Source organism: Carettochelys insculpta, chromosome 6 (assembly GCF_033958435.1).
Source record: "Carettochelys insculpta isolate YL-2023 chromosome 6, ASM3395843v1, whole genome shotgun sequence".
In the NCBI taxonomy this organism is placed as follows: Eukaryota; Metazoa; Chordata; order Testudines; family Carettochelyidae; genus Carettochelys; species Carettochelys insculpta.
The window spans coordinates 93,709,718-93,725,834 of NC_134142.1; the positions used below are offsets into that span (position 1 = coordinate 93,709,718).

At 47.6% G+C, this 16,117-nt stretch overlaps 1 long non-coding RNA gene across 1 annotated transcript in view; it reads left to right on the forward strand.

The window, feature by feature from the left end:
* Positions 1 to 15,634, forward strand: part of LOC142014677 (uncharacterized) — a 39,197-nt gene extending 23,563 nt beyond the window's left edge. The window contains exon 3 of the long non-coding RNA XR_012646017.1: positions 15,580 to 15,634. This is a non-coding gene — a long non-coding RNA (uncharacterized LOC142014677). The remainder of the gene's footprint in view (positions 1 to 15,579) is intronic.
* The last annotated feature ends 483 nt before the right edge of the window (positions 15,635 to 16,117 follow it).

Below are 16,117 nucleotides of genomic sequence, written 5' to 3' on the forward strand. Positions count from 1 at the left end.
CTCCGGGAAGGCAGGAGGAGGATCTTCAGCCTGGATTCTGCGGAGGAGGAGCCCCCCTCCTCTTCCTCCTCCTCGTCCTCCTGCCGCAATGTCCCGGGGATGGCCTCCGGGGGGGGCCCCCGGGGTGCGGGGCTTGCCTCCGGGGCGGACTCCGGCTGCAGGGCCTGCTGGGCCTCGTCAGCCGAGGTGTCAAGGGTGGCCGGAGAGGAGGAGGTGTGCCGGGAGCCCAGGATGTCCCTGAGCTCCCTGTAAAAGGGGCAAGTGACGGGGGCGGCCCCAGATCGGCTGGCTGCATCCCGGGCCCGGGCATAACCCTGCCGCAGCTCCTTCACCTTACTCCTCACATGATCCGGAGTGCGGGCAGGGTGACCCCGGGCAGCCAGGCCGTCGGCCAGCCGAGCGAACGCATCCGCGTTCCGCCTCTTGCTCCCCATTACCTGGAGCACCTCCTCCTCGCTCCAGAGCCCCAGCAGGTCCCGCAGCTCGGCCTCCGTCCAGGAGGGGCCCCGCTGCCGCTTCCCAGACTGGCTGGCCCTTTGGCTGGGCTGGCTGCCCTGGCTCCCCTTGGGGGGGGGTCCCCTGGGGGCGCTGGGGGGGCTGCTGGCTTGCCATCGCCGCTGGCTGGGTGGCTGAGGGCTGTGCAGGCTCGCCGCGTGTGCAGGCTGCAGCCTGCACGTTGCCTCAGCTTCCTGCAGAGTCAGGGAGGGGGAGGGGACCTTTAAGGGGCCGCTCCACGCGGCCACCAGTGAGCTGAGGGGCTGGAGAGAGCGTCTTTCAACCCCCCAGCTGATGGCTGCCATGGAGGACCCAGCAATTTCGACGTTGCGGGACGCGGCTCGTCTACACTGTCCCTACTTGGACGTTGAACGTCGAAGTAGGGCGCTATTCCTATCTCTTCATGAGGTTAGCGACTTCGACGTCTCGCCGCCTAATGTCGAAGTTAACTTCGAAATAGCGCCCGACGCGTGTAGCCGCGACGGGTGCTATTTCGAAGTTAGTGCCGCTACTTCGAAGTAGCGTGCACGTGTAGACACAGCTATACTGTCAATTGGAACGTGGAACGTCTGAACGCTGTGGGTGACTAGAATGTTAGAGCTGCTTCAAATGGAGATGGAGAAATACGGATGTGATATACTGGGACTGGCGGAGATGTGTTGGACAGCATTGCGAGAGCTATGTGGTTGCAAAGTCATTTGATCAGGGAGCGAAACAAAGCATGAGGCAGGAGTCTGATTCCTTCTTAGTAAGAGAGCTAGAGGAGCATTGTGAGGATACAAGCTGGTGAGTGCAAGAATGATGGTAGTGAGATTTGAAGCGAAACCATTCAATGTCTCAGTTATGTATGCACCCACATCAGACAGTATGGAGGAAGAGATGGAGCTATTCTATAAATACTCAACAAGATGCTGGAGGAGATACTGAAGAGAGATTTGTTGATAATCAGAGGAGATTGGAACATGAAGGTTGGAACAGACAACAAAGTTTGGCCGAGAGTCATGGGAAGGTTTGGATGTGGAGAAGGAAACAAACGAGATGAGAAACTACTTGAGTTTGCTACAGAGCACAAGATGGCAATCTGCAACATGATATTCCAAGAGAAGGATTGTAGGGAGTGAACATGGCAATCGAATGACGGGAAGTCCAAAAACATGATAGACATGATCTTGATAAGAAGAAGATGAGTAACATCAGTATAGCAGTGCTGAACTTTCCAAGGAGCGGATAAAGACTCAGACCACATTCTAGTGATCGTAAACATCAGGATGAAACTCAAGAGAATGTATCAGGCACAGTGTAAGAAATGATGAGATGTGGCAAGGCTAGGCAAGGACGAAATAGGGAATGCATACAGAGCAGCACTCAAAGAGAAGATCAGGAATGTGGGCACAGAGAAAGACCTATATATGAAAGTTGAAGGGATAGCCACAGCGACAGAAGAGGCGATTCAGCAGACAGTTCCAGAAGAAGAGAAGAGCAATAAGAAATGGATTATGCAGAAGACCTTGAAGTTGGTCACCAAGAGAAGAGAGCATTGATGATCAGAAGGGATGTTTCTGAGGGGGCAGAACAGCAATACAGAATGAAAAGCAGTGAGGTAAAGAAAGCGACCAGAATGGATAAGGCAAAATGGTTAGAGGACCAGTGTGAAGATATAGAGAGGTATTATGGTGAGTGTAAGACCAGGGAAGAATGTAAAATGATTAGGAATATTAATAGGAAGTGACAGCCGAAGCAGATGGTGATCAAAGATGAGAACGAGGTACTCATGAGCAGGGAGAAGGTTGTGTAGCAATGGATGAGCTATTGGATTGTTTTCTACAAAGCACAGTTGGACCCAAGTGTGTCAGAGAGACTGATCGAAAAAATAAAAGAGTTATCTCCTCTGAGCATTGAGAGCGAGACCAATATTTCGAAGGAGGAAGTAGAGAGAGCAGTGAACAACTGAAGAACAGCAAGAGCCCCAGAAATGATAAAATCATGGGAGAGACGATCAAATACAGTGGGGAAAGTATGATTGAAGAAATGCACTGACTACGTAATATAGCATGGAAAGAAGGGAAGGCACATAAAGAATGGACAAGATCTGTGCTAGAGACAATATACAAGAAAGGAAGTGCATTGAAGTGTAAGAACTACAGAACGATTGCCCTAATGAGTCATCTAGGCAAAGTGCTGATGGTGATGCTGACAGAGGGACTGAGATCACAGACAGAAGAACAATCTAGCGGATGAGTAAGCAAGATTCAGGAAACATAGAAGTAACATACAGTAGATATTGGCACTAAGATTGATAGCAGAGAAAGCTTGATAAAAGAACAAGAACATCTACAATAGCTTTGTTGATTTTCAGAGGGCGCTTGACAGGATAGACCAGAAAGTGACTTGGGCAGTGTTGGAGTTATACGGAGTGGACAGCAGACTGATACGGTTGTTGAAGGATATCAGTGACAATGCAGAGGCAGCAATGAGATCATGCAGAGGGTTGAGAAGTTGGTTTAGAACGAGTAGAGGTATAAGAGGATCCAATATCACCAAGTATCTTCACCACGCACCTAGGGAGAATGATGAACAGGATCAAGGAAGAGGTAGAAGGGTTATCAGTGCACAGGATGAGAATTAACAACTTGAGATTTGCATATGATATAGTTATCATAGAAGAAGATGAAGAGAAGCTAGCGAGAACAGTATAGGTGCTAAATGAGGAATGGAAACAGTATGGACTGATTGTGAACATTGATAAAATGAAAACAATGGTGTTTGGAGATAAGGAAATAGAAAGGAAGATCAGTGTAGACAGGATTGAACTAGAGAATGTGGAGAAGTTACAGCTATTTAGGACTATCTGCAGAATGAACGACGAACAAAAAGTCAAGATCTTGGTGGTCAGCATAATGGATAGGTTGCATAGAAGAGGCAATCCCTGAAGAGAATGGGTAGATGTTGTAGTAGGTTGTTGCAGAGCTAGTCTACAGAAACTAAGCCACTCTGTACTGGACAGGGAAAGATAGAAGAAAATAGTGAGGGAGGCATTGGACACGAATGGGCGCTGAGCCCATGGTTGATGATGATGAGTAACATCTATTTTGTTTTTCTGTTATTTTGTGAAAGATTCTAGTTAACATTTGGTAGTACTTTTCTTTTTGATTTGCTGAAAAATATTGTTTCTACCTTTCACAGAATTATACTTTACTTATTTGATATCTTTGACCAAAAGTATATTGTAGAAATTACAGAAAAAAGTCTGCATTGATAACATTTATCTTTGTTTTTATCTATTTTGGAAGTTAAATGGCACTACAATGTAAGCACTATATCTATACTGATTACTACACAGTAGATAAATCAAATATCTCTAGGCCCTTGGTGTAGTTGCAATTGTCATAAATTTACTATATCTTAATTACTGTGAACTCTGGATTTAGTCTAGGACAGAAGGGCTATTGCTACAGTACAGTGACCCTTTGAAAGAAGATCTTTTGGAAGATCCCTTTTGGAGATCTTGTTCTGAAAGATTGTGTCCACACACAAAAAGTGGATCAGCTCTTTCAAAAGATCTGTCTCCTCTTTTGAAAGAGTGACCACACAGCTCTGGCCGCTCTTTCGAAAGAACAGTCCAGAAAATATTGTGGATGGGGTTGCATGGCCAGCAAGCCTTTTCAGGAGTCCCGGACATGCACTCCCTTAAAGGGCCCCTCCCAAACACCACGTTCCTGCACATGTTGCCGAGGTCTACTGAGCTGATCACAGTAGAGCAGACCCGGTGCATGGACCAGAAGCCCATTGCAGAGGCAAATGTATCCCTAGCAGCTCCCCAACATGGACTCCATCAGCGCTGTGGCTGGTCTGCTGGCCATGGCACTCATGGCTGTCCTCCTACTCCTCCTTCGGTGGGCAACCCCTCTGCTGCGGTCATGCAGGCCTTCTTCCTTGAGCCCTGGCTGCACCCCCTCGGGGTGCTCTGGTGCCTCTGGAGCCATCCCAGCAGCTCAAAGTGGTGGGACCGACTCGTGATGGGTGAGTGGGATGACAATCACTGGCTCATGAACTTTAGGATGACCAAACAGACCTTCCTGGAACTCTGCAACTGGCTCATCCCTGCCCTCCAACACCTGGACATCTGCATGTAGCCCGCTTTCCTCCTCAAGAAGTGAGTCACCATTGTGGTGTGGAAGCGGGCCACCCTGGACAGCTACTGTCCATGGAATGCCAGTTTGGGGTGGGCAAGGAGATCATTGGGGCTGTCCTCATGGAGGTAAGGCATGCTGTGGTCCTATGTCTACCATGGGAATGGGGGAGGAGGCTCCTGGGCAAGGGGGGCCCTTGGGGCTGGGGGCAGGACAGCAGGGGCAGGGAGGCCCATCCCCCGGTGACTCTGCTTCCCCACTCCCCCACAGGCCTTGCTGGGGAGCAGGGGGCTGAGGTCAGGGGAAGAGGGGCCCAGGAGGGGTAAGGGAGCCTGCTGGGGCCAGGGTGCACCCCATCACACACTTGTGTGCATCCACTCTCCTTCCTGTGCAGGTCATCAAAGTCATCAACATGATGCTTTTTTGGAGGGTCATCACCACTGGGGACCTGGACATGGCCATCACCAGGTTCACTGATCTTGGATTTCCCCACTGTGTCAGCGCCCTGGATGGCACATGCATTGCAATCCATGCCCCAGACCACAGCTCAAACAGGCACGCTACCTGGTAGAGTGTGCATTCAGGCGCCTGAAGGGCTGTTTCAGATGCCTTCTTATGTGCTTGGAGGTTGGGCTGCATAATGTCTCCCAGGTGGTGGAGGGAGTGCTGTGCCCTCCACAACATGGTGGAGGGTAAAGGCAAGGCATTTGTCCAGGGGTGGGCAGCTGAGGCCGGCCCTGACTATGAGCTGCTAGCCGCTGTCCCAAGCCTCCAGCCCCACAGGGATGGCATGCGGATCAGGGAGGCCTTCCGCGAGAGCTTCACTTGTGACCCCCAGTGACCTTCCCTCAGGCACCCTCAGCAGGTCCCTCCTGCCCATCCACCCCTCACCACACTCCCACCAATAACAAGGGACATGGGGCTGGTGAAAAAATAAACTGTTTAACAAAATATGTGAACTTCAGGAAAAATATAAACTTTGCAAGTAACTATATACAGTGGGGAATGTGGGGTAACTATATACAGTGGGGGGCATGGGACGGGGCAGGGCATATAAACTTGGGGGCCAAGGGGAAGGGGCATCTCAGCTTGGGCGATGTGGGATGGGGTGGGGGCATCTCAACTTGGGGGGGCATGGAACAGGGTGGGGGGCAAGCTGTGGTGGCTGCAGGAGGTCCTACTGCCCTGGTTCTGGGGTGCACATTGGAGCTGAGATGATTCTGGGAGCAAGGGGAGGTAGGGGCGCGGGAGGGGTTTAATGGTCTTGGTTGGGGAGGCAACTGAGGGGGGCAGGAGGCTGGGCCATTTGGTCAGTGATGGCCTCTGCTATCTCGCCCCAGGCCTCCCGCCACCAGGCCAGGTTGACTCGCTCCAGAGCCAGCCACACCTCCAGTAGGGCATTCTATCCAGTGGAGGGAGGACGTGTAGGCGGCGGCCTCATTGTCCCACCCACAGTGATGAGCCCTCAAGCTGCAGGTCCACCAGTGGTGGGCCCACCAGTGGTGTGGGTTCCTTGGCCCTCTCCTCCACTGCTGGCAGGCTCCCCTCTCCACAGGCTCAACGGGGCTCATCTGGCCCTTGGATGGCTCAGCTGTATGGATGGAAGAGGAGAGAGGGTCAGTCCTGTAGCCCAGCACCAAGGGCCATGCCCACCACCCCCCATGGGGAGTAGCCCCCCACCCCACTGTTAGATGGTCTGGCGGCTCTGGGGTATCCCACGCACTGAGGGGTCCCTGCATGGGTGGGGCATGCAGCAGGTGTAGTCTGGGCTTCCCCTCCTACACAGGCAGCTTGCAGCGTTGTCCATGTGAGCAGGCACTGAGTGTCTCCTGTGGCCGTTTCCATCAGCCAGGAGGCACGGCCTTCCGGGATGTGACTGGACTGAGGCTGGTGACCATGTGCCTGGCCCACTTCCAGTTGTGGCAGAGGTGGGCACCACCTCCCCATGCCCTGGGTTGTGTGCCCTGCCAGGTACTTACCAGAGTACTGTCACCAAGATCCGATGATGGCCTGCTGGATGTTTCTCAGCTGGATGACTGTGAGGGCATGGCGATGGTGAGGTCCCCATTGCTCAAATTCTCTGAGAGTGGTTCTGGCTCCGTTCCTGGTAGGGTGGTCCAGCTGGAGGGTGCTGGCTGCTCCTATGCCTCAGGGTTCGGCTCGTCTGCTGTGACATCAAGGGCCATGGAGGCAGGGGGTGTCCTGAGGCCCAATGAGGCTGCATAGCTCCTGGTAGGAAGGGACAGTTGGTGGATTCTTTTTCTGAATACCTGGCTGTGTCCCAGGCCCGGGAATAGCCCAGCCTGAGCTCCTTAACCTTCAAGTGCACTTGCTCCAGGCAGGTCATTCCCGGGCGGCCAGTGGGGCAAAGGCAGAGGTGTTCTGCTGCTTGCCAGATGTCTCCTGGAGGACCGCCTCATCCTGCCATAATCCAAGGAGGTTGTGGAGCTCTGGCTCAGTCCATGAAGGGACCTTTTTCCTGGTGGCCCAGGGAGGGCTCCTGTAACCCCTTGGCCACCTCCCGGGTGCATGGCTGGCTGCCTTGGTCGGATTCTATGTTGAAGGCGTGGGTGGGAAGGCATGGGGCTGTCAGATTTGTCACCTTACTGCCACCACGCTTTCAGCTTCTTGCACGGGGGCTCCATGGCTCCTGACGCCTTTTGAGACAGCTGGACACAGGGACCATAGAGATGTGAATGTACTAGCCAGGGTGTCTCCGCACCCCTGCAGGCCAGCACCATCGAGAACCCATCTTTTGAAAGAGGGGCACAGGGAGCATCTACATACGTTTCCCTTCAAAAGACTCTTTCGAAAGACAGCACTCTTCCTGATCCAGCACCAGAAGAGTTCCTGTGAAAGAAGCACTGCATTCTTTCGATTTACTTTACAAGAATGCATTTTGTGCATAAAGGCCCTGCCTCCACTGGAGCTCGGCCTCATCGAGGGCCAGCCGTCTTTCGGTGAGGGCGTTCTGCTGGTTGAGGGCCGCCATGTAGGCCACGACCTCTTCCTCACAGCGGCTGCATCGGATCTGGCCCACCGGTGACTGCCACAGAGCTGGGGCTGGTGCGGGCCCAACTAGTGGGCTGGGGCCTCTGGCCTGGATGGGGCTGGCAGGCCCCGGGCTCCTCGTCCGGCTGCCCTGGCCCTCAGATGGTACTGCTGTTGAGAGAGAGAGGGTGGGGGTAGAGGGGGAAGTCAGTACCACATCTGGGACCTGGGTGGCATGGCCCCAGTCTCCCCAGCTGGTTACCCCCTGCACAGACCCATGGGATGGGCGTGTGTAAGGGGAGGCCGCCGTGCGGGCTTGCGTGCACTCATCACGGCGGCCACTGGGGCATGATGCCAGAGCGGGGGTGCTATCCATGGTGGCCCACCCTAGCAATGGACTTGTGGGCTGGGGGGAGCTCAGCCATGGGGGGTTCCAGATGCAGCTCTGCTGCCTGGAGGGGGCCTCAGCATGCTCAGGGAGCACTCCATGGGAGAGGGAGCCGGGTGCTGCTCACAGGCATGGGTGTGCCCTGGGTCCCGACCGGGGACGGGCTTTAGGGCTTCAGAGCCCAGGGCTGGGGCCCAGGTGCCCCCCTCCCCCCACTGTGCTTTTCCATTGTGCACACTTACCTGAGGTGGCCTCGTATATGTCAGGTGATGCCTGACTGTAGGAGACCTGGCTGCTGGCAGTGGAGGGCACCGCAATGATGAGGGACCCGTCTGTGGACTCCCCATCAGATGGGACGTCTACGATGGCAGGTCCCTTGTGCCCCTCCTCCAGTGTGGCAGGGGGCTCAGTTGCAGCTGTCTCCACAGTGACGCGGGGTGGAGAGGCATCATCTGCAGCCAGGAGGTCCCGCAGCTCCCGGTAGAAGGGGCAGCTGGCGGGGCGCGGCCATATCTGCAGGCACTGTCCTGGGCCCACATGTACCCCTGCTGCAGCTCCTTCACTTTGCACCGCACTTGTTCTGGTGTCCGGGAGGGGTGGCCACAGGCAGCCAGGCGCTGGGCTAGGTGGGCAAAGACTGGGGCGTTCCTCCGGTGCCCACTGGTGTCCTGGAAGACATCCTCATCACGCCAGAGCCCCAGGAGGTCCTGGAGCTCTGGTTCAGTCCAGGAGGGGGCCCTTTGTTTTTGAGCCCATTTGGGATCCTGGCTCCCCTTGTCCGGGTTTCTGGGGCTCCCCTGGGCGGTGCGGGGTACTGGGTGGCTAGCCATCCCTGTGGGTCGGGACTTGCTGGGTGCTGCGGGGCCTCGGGAGAGTGTGGCAGGCAGCCCTGCACGTGCTGCCTGTCTTGCACTCTCAGCTTCCTGCCACAGGGTCTCTGGGTCCTTGCAGCTTTAAAGGCTACAAGGACCTGGGGACCATAGAGGCTCGCTGGGGGTGCCCAGAGCAGCCCTGCTCTCCAGCAGGCTGCCACCATGGAGGACTGCTTCTTCCAGAAGAAGCAGTCCAGGAACATCTACACGTGCCTTCTTCCAGAAGAATCTTCTGGAAGAAGGTCCTCTTCCTGATTCTGGAAAGGAATACAGAATCTGGAAGAGGGGGCACCTTCTTCCGGAAGAAATCCGAAAGAGCATCTTACATGTGTAGAAGCTCCTCAGATCTTCTGGAAGAAGGCACCGTTCTTCTGGAAGATCTTGCCTGCATAGAAACGGCCTTTGTGGTCCTGACCCACAACTTGAGAACTATTGATGTAGGAGATAGGGGGTAGTTTGTCAGCAGTTATAGTAATAGAAATAGTGACTCACTGAGTACTAAAAGGAATTTTAGTGCTGATTTTTTTTCATTATAACTGATTTGTATCCATGTAGGAAAAGACAAATTAATTTGGTTATTAATCAAAAAGGTGGTAGTTGGAGGAGCCTGTTCTAGGGGCATTTTCTTTCTTGAAGCTAGTGACTGGATTTTAGAATTTGGCTACAAAGAGTAAAATAAAGAAAAATCTAATTTTGGGAAGGAATGGGAGGAAGAAAAAGGAATTTTAGTTTCTTGGGGAAAACATAAGCCACCTTTCAGTCTTGCCCTGTCCCTCACACCAAGGTCCTTGTGAAGTATGTACAATATTGTGGCATTTATATCATTCATATCTCCTGATTTCTTTCGTCTTAAAACTTTTAGTTTTGTGAGAACTACATTTTGTGTTTTTTATCTTCTTCATTTTACAGTTGTGATGTATTTATTTGTGATGCTCATATTCTAATGTGAATATCTTTAAAGATAAATTTATGTACCTTATCTACATTTCTCAAATGTATCACAAAAGTAATGTTTTTACTCTCCATATTTAGAAAAGTTTACACATTAAAAGAACACAAAGGGGCAAAGTGAAACTCAACATTTTGGAAATTCCAGCACTAAGCTTTTCTGGAGAAGAGAGATGGGTTAGGTATCCTCTACCTCCAAGATGCCAATTCCATGTCACCATACACTCAGCTTACAGGCAATTCCTATATTTTGCAATTCTCAACCGGTATTACCAATACATTGTATTGCCATGTGGCCTGTCGACAGCTCCTTGTGTATTCTCCAGGGTTCTTGTGGTGCTAACAGCTCACGCAGGAAGGGAAAAACCATCTTCCTATACCTAGAATGCCTTCTGAAAGGGCCCTCTTTCACAGTTACAAAGGAGGCAGCTGTGGTATCCAGGGCTCTCTTCACAGAGCTGGGGCTCCAGCTCAACCTTCAAAATGTTCAATAACCCCATCCCAGACGTTGGAGTTTAGAAGAGCCTTCATGGATTGCACAGCACCTACAGAAGTACTCCACTTCAAAGGGCAAAGGCAATCGTTGACCTGCTATGATTAGTTCAAAACAGCCACCAGACAACAGCAAAGACATTCCTGAAATTGCTTGGACACATGTCGGAGGCAATATTTGTGTCCCTTATGCATATTTATGTATGAGACCATTCCAAATGTGGTTTCACACTGTATACAGACGTCACTTTCACAACATAGCCAAGATGCTCTATGTGCCACTCAAGATCAAATACTTGTTCTCATGGTGGACGATACCAGACAACTTACTCAGAAGAATACCATTCTGAAAACCGTCGGTGGTAACAGTGACAACTCGTGTAATTTTTGCTGGGTGGGGTGCTCACCTTGAAGGACACACCGCCTAAGACCTGTGGTCTCTCAAGGAATCCAGGTTTCATATCAACCCTCTGGGCATGCCGACAATTCTTATACCTGATTGTGAATAAAGTAGTACAAATATTAACAGACAAGATTACCACAGTGTTTTATATAAACAGTGCCCAATCATATCCACTGTGCATGGAGACAATTTGATTGTAGGAATGGTTCATCCCACACAACATAGCCCTTATTGCTACTTACCATTGCAGGTGATCTCAGCAGACCCTTCATCAACACCTATAAACGGGAAATCAATCCCAGCTTCCTGAAACCAGTATTCAAATGATGGGGATGCCCCAGCATACACTTGTTTGTTTACAGCAACAATGCCAAATGCCATTTTACTGCTCAGCAGTGGGCCTGGGACCTCACCCTCTGGGGGAGCGCGTTCTCAGTTCCATGGACTGCTCCCCTCATGTATGCATTACCACCATTATCTGTCATACTTTGTATTATCATCAAAATAAAGTAGGACAGAGTGAGAACAATACTGATAACTCCAAACTGGTCAAGACAATCTTGGTACTCTTACCTACTAAATATGAGGCTGCCCTCCCCAGAGATTTCCTCCAGTATCTGGTCCCTAACATGAAATTTTTATAATCTAAATGGTGTGAAATAGAACACAATGATAAAATGAAGCCAGCAGACTCCTTACATCTGATTTGAGAAAAGGTAGGTAGAAGAAGATCTGAAGAGTGGATGCAATTTTGTGGGAGGTGGATTATGAGTTAGAAAATAAAGAAGGTTCTTGGTATATAAGAATGAGTAAAAATTACTGAGGAAATAAAGGAAGAGTAGAAATTTAGACTTAGTAGCCAATAATGGCATATTAAGAATGAAGGTTGGTATTCAGTGGCTTATATAGACTGCTCTGTGGAAATCATGCTGTGGACCAGTCTTGCTGACTTATGTTAGATAAGGGAATATAAGAAACTGTAAAGTCACTGATGAGGTTTCCAGATCTCCTAATGGATATTGAGATCAGGCCATGCAGCAATGTTTTAAGATATTAAGCAATTAGTGAGTCCACAGCTACTGGTGTGGAAAATAATGGGATTTTTGACAGGGAATTGGTTGGTTAAAGGCAAAGAACATCATATGTATCAGCCCAAATAACTGTGGAGAAGAGTCAGAAGAGTACAAGGCTGTCTTGGGATCAAGGAGAGAAGAGTGAAAAAAGACCTTTCAAAGGGGAAAGTAGTTGTTCAGCCAGTGTGTTATTTATCCCAGGTATATATAGACATTTAGTTGACAGTGCGTCTGAACAAAGAATGTCTTTGACAGTACATCCAATGTTTGATTATTAATGGGCTTTAAAAAAATCATATCTTTGAATGTCCAATGAGGTCCTATCAAGAATATTGGAAATTGTCAGCAAATTCAGTGTAATACTGTTCTAACTCTTAGTCCTCCAAATAAATGTTAAAGGCAGAGAATATTAATTGAAGAAATATGCAGATGGCCTTTTATAAGTTTATTTTGGTATTGAGCTCAAGTAAAGAATCCTGAGCAGACTAGGAAACAGAAAAGTATATACTATTTGATCAAGCAGTGAGCAGTATGAGAAATTGCATGTGCAGTTTCGTAGGAGTTGGATTATGAGTTTGAAAAAGATAGTTAAAGTACCTAACAGCAGTTTTGGCTGCTTGGACATCAGCCCAGCTGTCCTCTGTTCCTAAATCTGTTCAGGGTCAAGAACTGAGAGGGCCTGACAAATCCACAACCCATCTTGTAAAACTGCAGCCTGAAGCAAACACTTTAAAATAGGCTTGACACTTTTTCTAAAGGTTATAACAAGTAAATAAACCATCAAATTACTCCTCTTTTATTGTTATGGTAGTGTTTTGTAAAAACACTTAAATCCTTGTAGTCCTAAGGCAGCTAATAAAAAATAAACATTTTTTAAGGTTTTGTGGTCTTTTGATACCTTATTAAAGTTGCATACAGTATTTTCTTCCTAAATATAGCAAAGTTGTCTTTTAAAACAGCCTGAGGGACTTTTTAAAATGGGAGGACAACTTTTAAAAACTTTCAGTATACAATGAGTAAAAGATAGAAATGCTATAAAGGAAGTGAAAGCATTAACGTTAGCTAACGTATTTAATTGTTAGCAATTTCACATAAGTACATCTCTATTAGATAGTTGTTACTCTTTCTGACAAGTTCATATGCTGATGTCTTTCCACCATTAGTCATTTTATGTACTGGCATTTTTGATAGTTTCCAAATTCTTTTTTGTAACATCTAGGGCAGAAATCAAGATGACGTTTGTGTAGATTTGGGAGGGAATTAAAAAACCCTATTGGTTCAACATTTTTCATTGCTGGCATTTTTTGAGGTCATGAATATATCAAAGATTTTTTTAACCTAATTTTCAATCCTGTGTTTAATGGTCTGTGTTTATTTAGTTAAATTTATAATGATTAATATTAGCAAAATAGATACATATTAAGATTTTTAATTAGTCTCAGTAATAGTACATTTTTCTGAGGAGTCCTAACATTTTAAACCAAAATATATACTAAAATGTAGCTCTTTGTTTGCTCATACCCTTATTCACATTTCAAACTTTTGTTCACATGTTCATTTTGGCCGTTTCTACCGAAAGTGGCATACTAATAAACGGCCCAAAATATGCAAATTCCCCATGCCTCATTAGCATAAAGTCACGTGATTTGGAGTCTGGAGGATGTTCTTCCAGATGCCAAAACACCGTTTAGCAGTGTGGCCCCCAGGAGGTCTTCTGGAAGGAAGTCCTTCTTCTGGAGGCCACTTCTTCCCAAAAATTTTCAGGAAGAAGTGGCCTCCGGAAGAAGGACTTCCTTCTGGAAGACCCGCCCCCCACCCAGGGGCTGTGCTTCTAAACGGCGTTTTGGAGTCCGGAAGAACATTTTCCAGACTCCAAATCACGTGACCTTATGCTAATGAGGCATGGGGAATTTGCATCCACGGCTCATAAGCATATTTTGGGCCGTTTATGTTTAGAAATGGCCCTTGAGATTAAACAAATTGAAATTGAGTGTGTGTTGGATTAAGAATAGTCTACAAAATACATACTTTTATAAAATAAAACTAAAGAGCATTGGCTACATTCAGACAATTGTTAACAAGTGACCTCTGGTAGAGGGGTGGGCAACAAGCAGCCCAGGGGCTGAATGCAGGTTGTCAAATGTTTTATTTAGCTGTGCATCCACATGTACAGCTGCTTGCAGCTCCCATTGGCCACTCTGCCATTCCCAGCCGCTGGGGTCTGCAAGAAGTGCCACAGGCCAGGCTGCCATTTCCCACAGCTCCCTTTGGCTGAGAAACACCACACCTCAGCCAAAGGGGAGCTGAGAACAGGTATACCTGTGGACATACAGGTAAATGAGGTGTCTGGTGGCCCACCAGTAGCTAACCTGCTAAACCACATCCATCTTGTGGGCTGGTTGTTGCCGACCCCTGCTCTAGAAGCATAAATCAAGTTGACTGGGTTGTTGAAGAGCGAAGAAATGCTGCCTAGAAATGCAAAAAGCTAGAACTGGAATTCAGTTGTGTGATTGGGTTGTGTGATTTCTTTTTTGTTTCCTGATAATCAAGTTAGGAATCAAAAGCACATTTTGTAACTGGTTGGGGAGTTTAACTTTAGTGTTATCCATGAGTCCTGGGAGTATCTGATATCCTTTTTGAACCTGGGCTTACTTTGGCATTTCCAGGGAGGGTTACCCTGGGCACCTCAAGTTATGTGGTGCACAGTGTTCCCTGTAGGTAGTGCGCTTGTATGGCTGCTCAGGAGAAATTCATGTGCCACCCAACTGAGTATTACAGCGCCCACAGGTAGGTTTTATGTTTCTATTGGTGGTGCACATTCACACAAATGATTTGTGCATATAAAAATTTAGTTTGTACATGGATGGAAAAGAATCCGCACAAGGATGAAGAAGATTAGGTGGAACATTGACCATGCATCGGCGTTTGTCTCTAGCACGGCAGTTCAAGCTTTCCAGACTACTGTATTCCTTTCAAGAGACTGATTTGTCTTCCATTTGCCAAGTTTTACCTCACTTAAAAACTATTAGCTTAAAGTCAGTCATAAAAATACAGAAGTATCACAGTGCATTATTACTGTTACTTAAAAAAATTCTTATTTTCATTTTGTCTGAATGAAATTTTAGTTTCTACCACTTTGCTAGTGCTTTTTATGTGACCTGTCGTAAAAGTAGGCAAATATCTAATGAATTTTTGGGAGTAAGGGTACTTTGAAGTTGTGTGGGTACTTGGCAGTGCCTGCAAGTACACAGCATGCCGGCGCTTTGAAGTTTGCAATTCTGAAGTTGCTGCAGGGAGAATTATCCTAATGCAGTGCTTCATGTTCACCACATCACTTCATTAGTATTCTCCACGCAGGCTGATTTCCATGCCCCCTTCGAAGAAGGGGACTAGTGTAGATGTAACCTGTGAGTCTTGGTTTGTGGAAGAGGATAGGTATGACAAGGAGAATATTACTATGTATTAAATTAATTGATTTCCTTTTTCCCAATCTTTCATCTCTTCCTATCAACCTTTACTTATTTCATTTGTGCTATGATTTTTCTGATCAAAAACAATGTCTATGTTTGCTGTTTATACCATATGTATGTATATATGATTTTAGTTTAATGGTATTTTGACATCCTTGTTTTTTGGTGGGTAGAAACAAATTACTCTGTATATTGAACTGTAGTTGAAAAGCAGAAGAACAAGACTGCACTAGTCATGATGGTATGTAACTCATCTTTACTAATAGTTCTTATGTGTTTAAAATTATGGATAATTGCTTTTATATTTTTCAAACTAGGCTGCTGAAATTAATTATGAAGATCAAATTAATAAAATTATTATGGAGAAACAAGAACTTGAGTGGCAGAAGGTTAGTAATTTTTTCAATAAGCCAGGTAGTTTTTTATTTAGCTGTTAGAATTTCATTTTAACAGTATCTTAATAGTGTTTGTAATGAAATACTATTCAATGTTAATCTTTTAAACTTAAAATTACACCAGTATTAAAGCATGCGGGGAACTGGATCTGACAGCAATCTTTTATACTGCTCATAATGTTTTTGGCAAAATGGTAGCTGTCATTAGAATTCTGCAAGTGTGAAATTTGGTTAAAGCTGTCACAAAATGTGCTGTGATTGGAATTTGGTGCTAAGAGAGATGTAGAACTTAAAATAACATTATTACATGTCACACATCAGGTGCCTTTACAGAACTATTGGAGGAAGGTAATACAACAGAATCCAAGTATTGTCTCCATGATGGTGGGAAGTAGTGTCAGTTCCAGTATCTGAATAGAGATTGTAAGAGTGCTCTTCCGCTCTGATATCAGATCTACCA